Source organism: Mustela putorius, unplaced genomic scaffold, assembly GCF_011764305.1.
Source record: "Mustela putorius furo isolate JIRA1106 unplaced genomic scaffold, ASM1176430v1.1 tig00003923_pilon_pilon_pilon, whole genome shotgun sequence".
NCBI lineage: Eukaryota > Metazoa > Chordata > Mammalia > Carnivora > Mustelidae > Mustela > Mustela putorius.
Genome location: NW_025422068.1, coordinates 11,335,067 through 11,346,642, shown reverse-complemented (window position 1 = coordinate 11,346,642; position 11,576 = coordinate 11,335,067). Strand labels below are relative to the sequence as shown.

Sequence of the window (11,576 nt, the reverse complement as noted above, 5' to 3'; positions counted from 1 at the left end):
TTGAGCCCATTTGGATAATCCAAGAAAATCTTTTCATCTGAAGATCCTGAACTTCTTCATACCAGCAAAGTCCCTTTTGCTATGCAAGGTCACACATTCACAGGCTCTGAGGCTCAGGATGTGAACAACTTTGGGTACTGTTACTTTCTATTCCACAGGCCTTGACTCTTGTAACATGAATCATCAGAGTAGACAACAAGTAGTTTCTACTGTAGCACGAAAACAAAATTCATCAGGAAAAGTAAATCAGAGTAACGTTAGTAAGTGTGAGAGAATGGGAATGGGCTGTTGGGACCTGTGTGTTTCCTTAGCTCACACTAGGTGTCTATTCTGCTTCTCCATTTGTCTTCCTAATTCACTTTCCTTTTCCCACAGACATTCCACAGTTAACCAGCATGGATTAGTTGCTATTTGACTTCCTGGCAGGAAAGAATTTTCAGCAGTTGGCCACCAACTTTGTCCCTCACTACACCACATTAATCAGTAAGGTAGGGGGAATCCTCTCTCAAGAAAATCTTGGTAGAACTCAAGCAACCCTTAAAGAGGCCAAGCTAAAAGATGTGGCTTACATAACTGAGAAATCACTTGTGGCAGCAAAGAATGCTCCACTGGATGTGGCTGTGACTGGGGAATCTGGCATTGGGAAGTCCAGTTTCATCAATGCCCTGTGAGGACTTAGTTATGAAGAGGAGGGTTCTGCAAGTGTTGGTGCTATGGAGACTACCAAGAAGAGAATGCCCTATCAACATCCCAAATATCCCAACGTGACCTTCTGGGACCTGCCTGGGACAAGAACCCCCAATTTCCAACATGAATATCTAGAAAGGGTGGAATTTGCTACCTATGACTTCTTCATCATGATTTCTTCCTCTTGGTTTAGCCTCAATGAAGCTTTGCTGGTCAAAAGCATCAAAGAGATAGGCAAGAAGTTCTACTTTGTTAGAACCAAGGTGGACAATGATTTACATAATGAAGAGAAACGCAAACCCACATCTTTCAAAAGGGAGAGAGTGCTTCAGCAGATACGAGACAACTGCCTGGCTAACCTCAGCCACATTGGCATGCCTGTGCCATGCGTCTTCTTGGTCTCCAACTTTGATCTGGATGACTTTGATTTCCCAACACTGGAAGAGACCCTGCTGAAGGAGCTCCCTGTTCATAAGCACTACACCTTTGTGCTTCTGTTGCCCAGTTTGATGCTTGTATTGAGATGAAGAGAGATTTGCTCAAGGAGAAGATTGGCTGGATGCCCTGAAATCATTTGCTTTGAGCTTCATCCCCTTCATGGCCTGCTTTAATGGCTTTGGTTTTCCCCAGCAGGAAAAGTGCTTGAAACATTACCAGAGTCATTTTGGTTTGGATGAGAAGTCACTCAAAGGGATTGCGGAGAAGCTGAGCATGTCTTTGGAGGATATCAAGCGTTTCATCAAATCCTTGAATTTCCGGTTCCTTGTGCAGGATGACAATATAGGAGATAAGGCCATGAAATGTGCTGAACGCTATTGCTCAGTAAATGGAGACCTGCCATCCACCATCTTCCAGTTTTTTAAAACCTACTTTCTACATTTGAAATTCATCAATACAGTGGCTGATGATGCTAAATTCTCTTGCATAAGACTTTAGAGAAAGTAAGTCTCAGGAGATGCCAAAGAGATGGGTCAGACTGCCTAACTGAATAACAAATAGGCCTCAGGTCTTTTGTTCTGTAGGTGGGGTGGAGTCCTCCTCCCTGCCCCTCGCCACACCAAGACCAGATCTTCTCTATGATAGAGAAGATTGTCTCCATTGGACAAAAGCATTGCTCCATATTGATACTCCATTGCTATACAAAGGGGATTTGCCCATGGCATTTTTTTTTGTACTCCCTAGGCTATTTTGCTGAAATTATGACAGAAATGCACCCCATAGTTTTCATTAATCTCCATGTATTATAAGGTAGTTTACATTTGCTTCATTTACTCAGACAATAAACATTTGGTACAATCAATATAACTGTGTCTTTTGTTCTTTTCTATGAATGATTTTCCCCAGGCCTCACGTCAATGCCCTCCTCATCAAACCAAGGGAAATTCATGAGTCAGGGAAATGTTTTGTGAATACTGTAGTGTATAGTTTAGGGCACTATAGCAGGGAGGAGGAAGCTCAGAGAAGATCAGGGAAGTGTTCTAAGATGTCATATTGTCATATACTACAGGAGAACACAGTATTTCTAAGACTTTGCAAACACTGGATGGGATGAGAGACCTGTGAATAATTGGACAATAGGGACAGGAGATATAAGAGAGTAAAGGTGAAATAGGAAAGCACTGGAAAGCAAAGATGAACTCAATTAGGCAATTTGGAGGAATTTCCACATCAAGCTCCCCATCACTGGTATAGGGTAGATGCTTTATGGTGTAACAGATGTACATGGAGGTGACTGTCCCTCAGATCCCTTATTACACTGAAGGTCTACCCCACAGAATGAACAGCACAGGGGTAAAGGGGAGGGTGCTACTGGCCCATAATTTCCTGACTACTCCTTGTTCCCCCATTGCTCAGAGTAGAGGTCTGCAGGAGGGCAGAAGAGAGTCTGTAAGGGATAAAAGATTCTTTGTACTGCCTCATAAATAAGATATGTGAAATATTCAAAGAGAAGGAACTCTTGGCCTTCTTGTATAGTCACATTGCATTTAAAAATGTGCCTTAGATTTTGATGTGTGTTCCCAGAGCAAAATTCACACTGGCAGGGCCCATGTTGCTTACCATCTTGCCACCAGATCCCATCTATTATAAAGAGCATGGGCACTGAGGAAATCCTCCTCCTTTTTCATCTCATCAACCTGGTGTCGCTGGCAATGTCTTATACAACCTTGTCCTTTTCTAGAAGTCATGAGCTTCTCAAGATTCTCTGGCCTTTTTACTTCCAATTCATTTGCCTTAAATTAAGACAGAAAAAGTTAATTTCAAAGGATCTTTTTGAGTCCTTTTGGGAAGACACTTGTGATTAGAGCAGAGTTATAAAATATTTACAGCTGTGGGGCTTATTTTAAAGTTCCTTTTTTTTTCAGATGAGACAGAAAAATAAATCTTTTGCTGTGGGAAAGAAGAACTCAGAAAAAGGTGAAAGTAGGGGAATAAGTTTTAGTGCTTTGGTTCTATCAGACTCATCTCAAGGTTACCAAGAGTGTTCATGTGTCTGGCTGGCATTCATGAAAGGACTAAAAGATTCCCCTGACAGTGAAAAACATGAAATAGGGGGCTATTAAGAGGGTAGAGGGATGTTAGGGCTTGGGAAGAAGAGATAAAACTATGAAGGGTCTCCCATCCAAGACCTGTGAACCTAGCCAATCAATAATTGTGAGCAGTTTTGGGTGCTTTAATGTCACTGTGCAAGACTCAGTTGGTTTCTGTCTGGGGACTTCTGAAGTTCCTCTAGGAGGTGTTGTGATGAAGATTGACTGTCACTTTATGCATCTGGAGTGATCCCTATCATTCAGCAGGCCTCAATATCATTTTTCTGTGCCTTAACTTTTTTGTTCTCATTGTGACCTCTCCTTGAAAACAAAATTCCTTTTCCTGGCCTCAATTTGGAGGTAGTGGCTCAGATAACCAGAGATATGATGTTGATGAAAGAGGGAAAGCCCTCCCCATTGATCTTTTTACTCCTGTGGGAATGCATACTGCAGTCTTCTCACCAGCTGTGTCAGTGGTAGTACAATCCTTGTCCTAACTTCTCTTCAGTTCAAGAGATGACATATTGGTTCTCCAAAATAGGCCATTTTTGGACCAGGTAATGTGAAAAGTCCAGCTCTCAGGCCAGCTGGATCTTTCTTTCCTACTGTACCAGCCCTAAGTCAGCATAGCAAGGGAAAAATGAAATCATTTCCTGGGAGTCATCATCAAGAAAGGGGAAGGTAAATGAAGACATACAAATGGCTATCAGACACATGAAAAAATGTTCATCATCACTAGCCATCAGGGAGACTCAAATTAAAACCACATTGAGATACCACCTTACACCAGTTAGAATGACCAAAATTAGCAAGACAGGAAACAACATGTGTTGGAGAGGATGTGGAGAAAGGGGAACCCTCTTCTACTGTTGGTGGGAATGCTAGTTGGTGCAGCCACTTTGGAAAACAGTGTGGAGATTCTTCAAGAAATTAAAAATAGAGCTTCCCTATGACCCTGCAATTGCACTCCTGGGTATTTACCCCAAAGATACAGATGTCATGAAAAGAAGGGCCATCTGTACCCCAATGTTTATAGCAGCAAGGGCCACAATTGTCAAACTGTGGAAAGAACCAAGATGCCCTTCAACGGACGAATGGATAAGGAAGATGTGGTCCATATACACTATGGAGTATTATGCCTCCATCAGAAAGGATGAATACCCAACTTTTGTAGCAACATGGATGGGACTGGAAGAGATTCTGCTGAGTGAAATAAGTCTAGCAGAGAGAGTCAATTATCATATGGTTTCATTTATTTGTGGAGCATAACAAATAGCATGGAGGACAAGGGGAGTTAGAGATGAGAAGGGAGTTGAGGGAAATTGGAAGGGGAGGTGAACCATGAGAGACTATGGACTCTGAAAAACAATCTGAGTGTTTTGATGGGGCAGGGGGTGGGAGGTTGGGGGAACCAGGTGGTGGGTATTATAGAGGGCATGGATTGCATGGAGCACTGTGTGTGCTGCAAAAATAATGAATACTATTACACTGAAAAGTTATAAAAAATTAAAAAAAAAGAAAGGGGGAAGTAGACTTTTTAAAAAAACATATAATGTATTTTTATCCCCAGGGGTACAGGTCTGTGAATCACCAGGTTTACACACTTCACAGCACTCACCATAGCACATACCCTCCCCAATGTCCATAACCCCACCCCCCTTCTCCCAAACCCCCTCCCCCCAGCAACCCTCAGTTTTTTTTGTGAGGATAAGAGTCACTTATGGTTTGTCTCCCTCCTGACTCCATCTTGTTTCATTGATTCTTTTCCTACCCCCCAATCCCCCATGTTGCATCACCACTTCCTCATATCAGGGAGATCATATGATAGTTGTCTTTCTCTGATAGACTTATTTCACTAAGCATGATACCCTCTAGTTCCATCCATGTCGTTGCAAATGGCAAGATTTCATTTCTTTTGATGGCTGCATTATATATATATATATATATATATATATATATATATATATATATCACATCTTCTTTATCCATTCATCTGTTGATTGACATCTAGGTTCTTTACATAGTTAGGCTATTGTAGACTTTGCTGCTATAAACATTGGGGTGCACATGCCCCTTTGGATTACTACATTTGTATCTTTAGGGTAAATACCCAGTAGTGCAATTGCTGGGTCATAGATAAACTTTGTTTTTTTAAAAAAAGATGGGGAGGGTATGTTCTTTGGTGAGTGCTGTGAAGTGTGTAAACCTGGCGATTCACAGACCTGTACCCCTGGGGATAAAAATATATGTTTATAAAAATTAAAATATTTAAAAAAAAGATTTTATTTATTTGAAACAGGGAAGCAGACAAAAACCCTACAGCTAATATCATAGCATTTTTTAAAAAAGATTTTATTTATTTATTTATTTGACAGACAGAGATCACAAGTAGGCAGAGAGGCAGTCAGAGAGAAAGAGAGAGGGAAGCAGTCTTCCTGCTGAGCAGAAAGCCCGACATGGGGCTTGATCCCAGGACCCCTAGATCATGACCTGAGCCAAAATCAGAGGCTTAACCCATTGACCCACCCAGGTGCCCCTAGCTAATATCATTCTTAATAATAAAAGACTAAATGCTTTCACCTAACATCTAGAACAAAGCAAAAAGAGCCTCTTTCACCAATCCATAATACATGATACTTGAAGTCCTAATTTATGCAATAAGGCATGAATTAAATATATATTTTATATGTTTACATTTATATATACACTTACTATGCACACATGGAATCTCCACTGAGTTCAAACAGACTATTTAAGTCTCACTGTTCTGTTTCTGAGCTCTTTTTTTTTTTTTTAAGATTTTTTCCCCTTTATTTTATTTGACAGAGCAAACACAAGCAGGACTCCTTGCTGAGCAGGGACACTGAGATCATGACTTGAGCTAAAAGCAGACACTTAACCAACTAAGCCAGCCTGGCTCTCAATGGGAAGTCAAACTAGTGATTTTTCCTGGGATGGCTTTTCTTCTATATCACTGTAAATCCAGAATATTTATTGAAATCTAATTGTGAGCAGGCTAATGCTATCATATTTGACTCTCATAACAAGCTGAAGTATGGCACTTTTATCACCCATTTTTTTTTCGAATAATTTCTTGACAAATCTCCACACTGTTTTCCAAAGTGGCTGCACCAACTTGCATTCCCACCAACAGTGGAAGAGGGTTCCCCTCTCTCCACATCCTCTCCAACACATGTTGTTTCCTGTCTTGCTAACTGGTCATTCTAACTGGTGTAAGGTGATATCTCAATGTGGTTTTAATTTGAATCTCCCTGATGGCTAGTGATGATGAACATTTTTTCATGTGTCTGAAAGCCATTTGTATGTCTTCATTGGAGAAGTGTCTGTTCATATCTTCTTCCCATGTTTTGATATGATTATCTGTTTTGTGTGTGTTGAGTCTGAGGAGTTCTTTAGAGATCCTGGATATCAACCTTTTGTCTGTACTGTCATTTGCAAATATCTTCTCCCATTCCGTGGGTTGCCTCTTTGTTTTCTAGACTGTTTCCTTTGCTGTGCAGAAGCTTTTGATATTGATGAAGTCCCAAAAGTTTATTTTTGTTTTTGTTTCCTTTGCCTTTGGAGACATAGCTTGAAAGAAGTTTCTGTGGCTGATATCGAAGAGGTTACTGCCTATGTTCTCCTCTAGGATTCTGATGGATTCCTGTCTCATGTTGAGGTCTTTTATCCATTTCAAGTTTATCTTTGTGTACAGTGTAAGAGAATGGTCAAGTTCCATTCTTCTACATATAACTGTCCAGTTTTCCCAGCACCATTTATTGAAGAGACTGTCTTTTTTCCACTGTATATTTTTTTCTGCTTTTTCAAAGATTATTTCACCATGGAGTTGTGGGTCCATATCTGGGCTCTCTACTCTGTTCCACTGGTCTACGTGTCTGTTTTTATGCCAGTGCCATGTGTCTTGGTTATCACAGCTTTGTGGTAAAGCTTGAAATCAGGTAACATGATTCCACCAGTTTTATTTTTGTTTTTCAACATTTCCTTAGCGATTCGGGGTCTCTTCTGATTCCATACAAATTTTTGAATTATTTGCTCCAGCTCTTTGAAAAATACCGGTGGAATTTTGATTGGAATGGCATTAAAAGCATAGATTGCTCTAGGCAGTGTAGACATTTTACCAACGTTTATTCTTCCAATCCAAGAACATGGAATGGTCTTCCATCTTTTTGTGTCTTCTTCAGTTTCTTTCATGAGAGCTCTGTAGTTCCTCGAGTACAGTTCCTTTACCTCTTTGGTTAGGTTTATTCCCAGGTATCTTATGGTCCTTGGTGCTAAAGTAAATGGAACCAATTCTCTAATTTCCCTTTCTGAATTCTCTTGTTAGTGTATAAGAAAGCCACTGTTTCCTGTACATTGACTTGGTATCCTGCCACGTTACTGAATTGCTGTATGAGTTCTAGTAGTTTGGGAGTGGAGTCTTTTGGGTTTTCCATATAAGGAATCATGTCATCTGTGAAGAGAGAGAGTTTGACTTCTTCATTGCCAATTTGGATACCATTCATTTCTCTTTGTTGTCGGATTACAGTTGCTAGGACTTCTAATACTATGTTGAACAAGAGTGGTGAGAGTGGGCATCTTTGTCATGTTCCTGATCTCAACCAGAAGGCTGCGAGCTTTTTCCCATGTAGGATGATATTTGCTGTGGGTCTTTCATAGATAGATTTTATGAAGTTCAGGAATGTTCCCTCTATCCCTATACTTTGACGCGTTTTAATAAAGAATGGATGCTGGATTTTGTCAAATGCTTTTTCTGCGTCAATGGAGAGGACCATGTGGTTCTTCTCTCTTCTCTTATTGATTTGTTCTATCACATTGATTGATTTGTGAATGTTGAACTATCCTTGTAACCCAGGGATGAATCCCACCTGGTCATGGTGGATAATTTTTTTAATGTGCTTTGGATCCTGTTTGCTAGGATCTTGTTAAGAATATTAGCATCCATATTCATCAGTGATATTGTTCTGAAATTCTCCTATTTGGTGTGGTTTTTGCCTGGTTTGAGGATCAGGGTAATGCTGGCTTCATAAAAAGAGTCTAGAAGTTTTCCTTCTGCTTCCATTTTTTGAAACAGCTTCAGAATAGGTGTTCTTTGTTCTTTGAAAGTTTGGTAGAATTCCCAAGGGAATCCATCAGGTCCTGGGCTCTTGTTTTTTGGGAGGTTTTTGATCACTGCTTCAATCTCCTCACTAGATACCAGTCTATTCAGGTTGTCAATTTATTCCTTGTACACTTTTGGGAGTTTACAGGGCGGGGAAAGCTGCCGTTCATCTAGCATCGTTCTGGAAGCCAGAGCCCATGCCCAGTGCCGAAGAGGCCCAGGGCCCAAACTGCCGTGAGTGCCGGTCACCCCAAAACTGCATCCACCCAGGCAGAAGACGGCAGCACTCTCCACAGGGTGTGTGGAGGCTCAAGGAACATGCCGGGCCCTTTCCTGGGAGCGAGAAACAGGTCTGCTGGGAGAGCAGCCCCTCCAACAATGCTGTCAAGGAAAGGTACCTCCGCAAACTCGCTCCTTCCAGAGAACACAGATGCCTTCGGAAGCATGTGTGAGGTGAAAGGGAGCAGTGCAGCCATCTCACCTGGGAGGCTGGTGCATGCGGCCTGCGCCGTCCATGAGAACCCTGTTCTAGGTAGACAGACGTGATTTCCAAACGTACTTGAGGAAGCCTCAGCCACATGGCCCTACGGACGAGCGCGCAGACACCATCTCGAGTTAGGTTTTGGACCGCGGTTATGGCAGGCCCGAATTACAGACTGAGGGGAGCTCCACTGGATATGAAAGAAGGACGAGTGTGTGGCGGTCGCTCAGGATTTTGTTTCTGGATTTTGTGTCAAGGATGGCCGAGGAATGTAGAGGTAGTAGCCTCAAGGGCAATGGACAATTCTCCCTCTCTTGGGATTTGGCCCGGCTCCCAAACTTTGGGGGTCATTGTGTGGAAAGGCAAAAGTCCTATTTTCTGTCTCAGGAGTCCCTCCAAAAGAGGGATTCCAGAGCAGAGTTCCAGGTATAGCGACCAGAAAGCAAGCTTTCTTGCCATGGAGAAGGAAAAGTTCCCCCATATGCAGGGATTTGAGAGAAGGTGTAGGGACAGATGGCTAAAACCCTAGGTTGGGAAGAGATGATGGCTGAGGGCCTGGGGTGTTCGATCTGCTGCATATGCTGCCAGCTATCTGGGCATGTGATGGGAGGTCTGGGCTCAGCCTGTGTCAGACAGAACCTTAGTGCACAGTACAGCCTAGAAAATTGGGGTGCGTTCGTGGGCCGAGCAGGCTGATCCTCTTTTGGGGTTTCTGGGCAGGGCCATAGTGCACTTTTTTTTTTTCTGGTGCGCAGGCAGAGTGCTGAGTTGTGGCTCCAGAATTCCCAATCTGGAGGTCTTTTGAGCCAGGAGTGTAAGGACGGAATTCCAGAAAACACAAGCTAGGGGTATCTTTCGGGTCGAGGGCATGGCAGGCCCACTCTGCAGAGTCTGAATTGAGATCTCAGGCCTCTGAAGTAAGGGGGAGGATCAGACGTTGGCTCAGGCTGGAGTTTGTGTCCAAGATGGCACCTTAATGAAGACGGGGCCTCGTGAGGCCATGGAGGTTTGCCCACTCTGGGGGATATGAGCTGCTCCAAACTGCAACGTTTCCTTCAGTGGGACAGGCGAGTCCTCTTGCATGGCTCAAGGATGCACTATACAGAAAGACTTGAAAACAGGGCTCTAAGGATGGATACCTGTATTTTCATTGGCTCACATTTCCTTTGGCTCCTAAGGACAATGGAGATTCGATCTGCTCACTATGGGCAGAGCTACCCAGGGGGCTGAGTTGAAATGGACTCTCATGAGGTTGGGTCATAATGTGGGTTTGTGTCCATGGAGACCCTGGAATGTGGCGGTGGCTCAGGGGCCCTGCAGGATTCTCCTACCCAGAGGGTTTTACACAGCTCCCCATAGCAAGCTTCCCATGTGGAGACAAGAGATGCTCTGTTTTGTGCCTCAGGAAACTCCATCTGCTAGTATTGGAGACCAGTCCTCTGAGGAGAGATGCCTGCAAATCTAAGCTAGCATTCAGATTAGGGCCTAAGGGCATGTCTGGTTCAATCTTCTGTTTGTGGGACATCTGTCTGCGTGTTTGAGTGGAGTAGTTGCTCCACTCAAAAGGTGTGAGAAAGCACCTTTTTGTCCAGGGTGGACTAAGAAACTGGGGTGGCCTCAGGGGAACTGTAGGTTTCTCCTAATCTGTAGGGTTGTGGCCAATGGAATGGGCCAAGTTTCCTTTGAGAGGGAAGGCACAGACCTGTGTTGTTGCTCCAGAGGCCCCAGCCTCAAGGCTGTGTGGATCAGGGCTGTGGGGACAGAAGTGTAAAAACACATACTCAGCTTAGGTATTGGGCCGAGGGCATGGCAGGCTGGATCTACAGACTGAGGGGAGCGCCTCTGGATAGGAAATAAGAGAAAGTGTGAGGCTGTAGCTCAGGCTTTTGTATCTGGATTTTGTGTCAAGGATGGCCATGGAATGTAGGGGTGGCTTCATGGGCCATGAACGATTCTCCCTTTCTGTAGATTTCGCCCAGCTCCCAATCATTTGGGGTCATTCTGTGGGAAAGGAGGAGTCCTATTTTCTGTCTCAAGGATCTCTCCTAAAGAGGGATTCCAGAGCAGAGCCCCAGAAACAGACAACCAGAAAACCCCACCTTTGCTTAAGATTGGGGCCTAGGGTCATGGCCAGCCCGATATGCGAGCACTTGGACAAGCCTCTGAGAGGCCTTATTGGAAAATGGGTTCTTGCTGAGGGTCACAATGCATGTTTGTGCCCAAGGTGACCCTCAAGCATGGGCGTGGCCTCATGGGCCATTCAGGTTTATTCTACTCTTGAGTATTTCACTTTGACCCCCATCAGCATCCCAACAGCAAGCTTTCTTGAAATGGGAAAGGAGGAGTTCTGTTCTGAGCATCAGGTTCCCCCAGGTGCAGGGATTTGAGATAAGATCTGGGGACAGATGTCTGAAAACCTAGGTTCCATAGAGATGACAGCCGAGGGCCCTGGCAGTTCTGATCTGCTGGATATGCGTTCAGCTAACTGGGTGGCTGACAGGTGGTCTGGACTCGGGCTGTGTCAGAGAGAGCATCAGTGCACAGGGCGGCCTATGAAATTGCAGTTCCATCGAAGTCTGTGCACGTTGATCTTCATTTGTGTGTTTGTGCAGCCCCATAGGCCACTTTTTCCTTCTGGTCGACATGCAGAATGCTGTGTTGTGCCTCCAGAATTTCCAACCTGGAGGTCTTGTGGGGCAGAAGTGTGAGGATGGAAGTCTGAAAACACAAGCTAGTTTTAGGTTTAGGACCTAGGGCATGG

General features: G+C 43.7%; 1 pseudogene; it reads left to right on the top strand.

Moving 5' to 3' along the window:
- The first annotated feature begins 395 nt into the window (after positions 1 to 395).
- On the top strand, positions 396 to 1,987 carry LOC123388891 (annotated as a pseudogene).
- Positions 1,988 to 11,576: the final 9,589 nt, after the last annotated feature.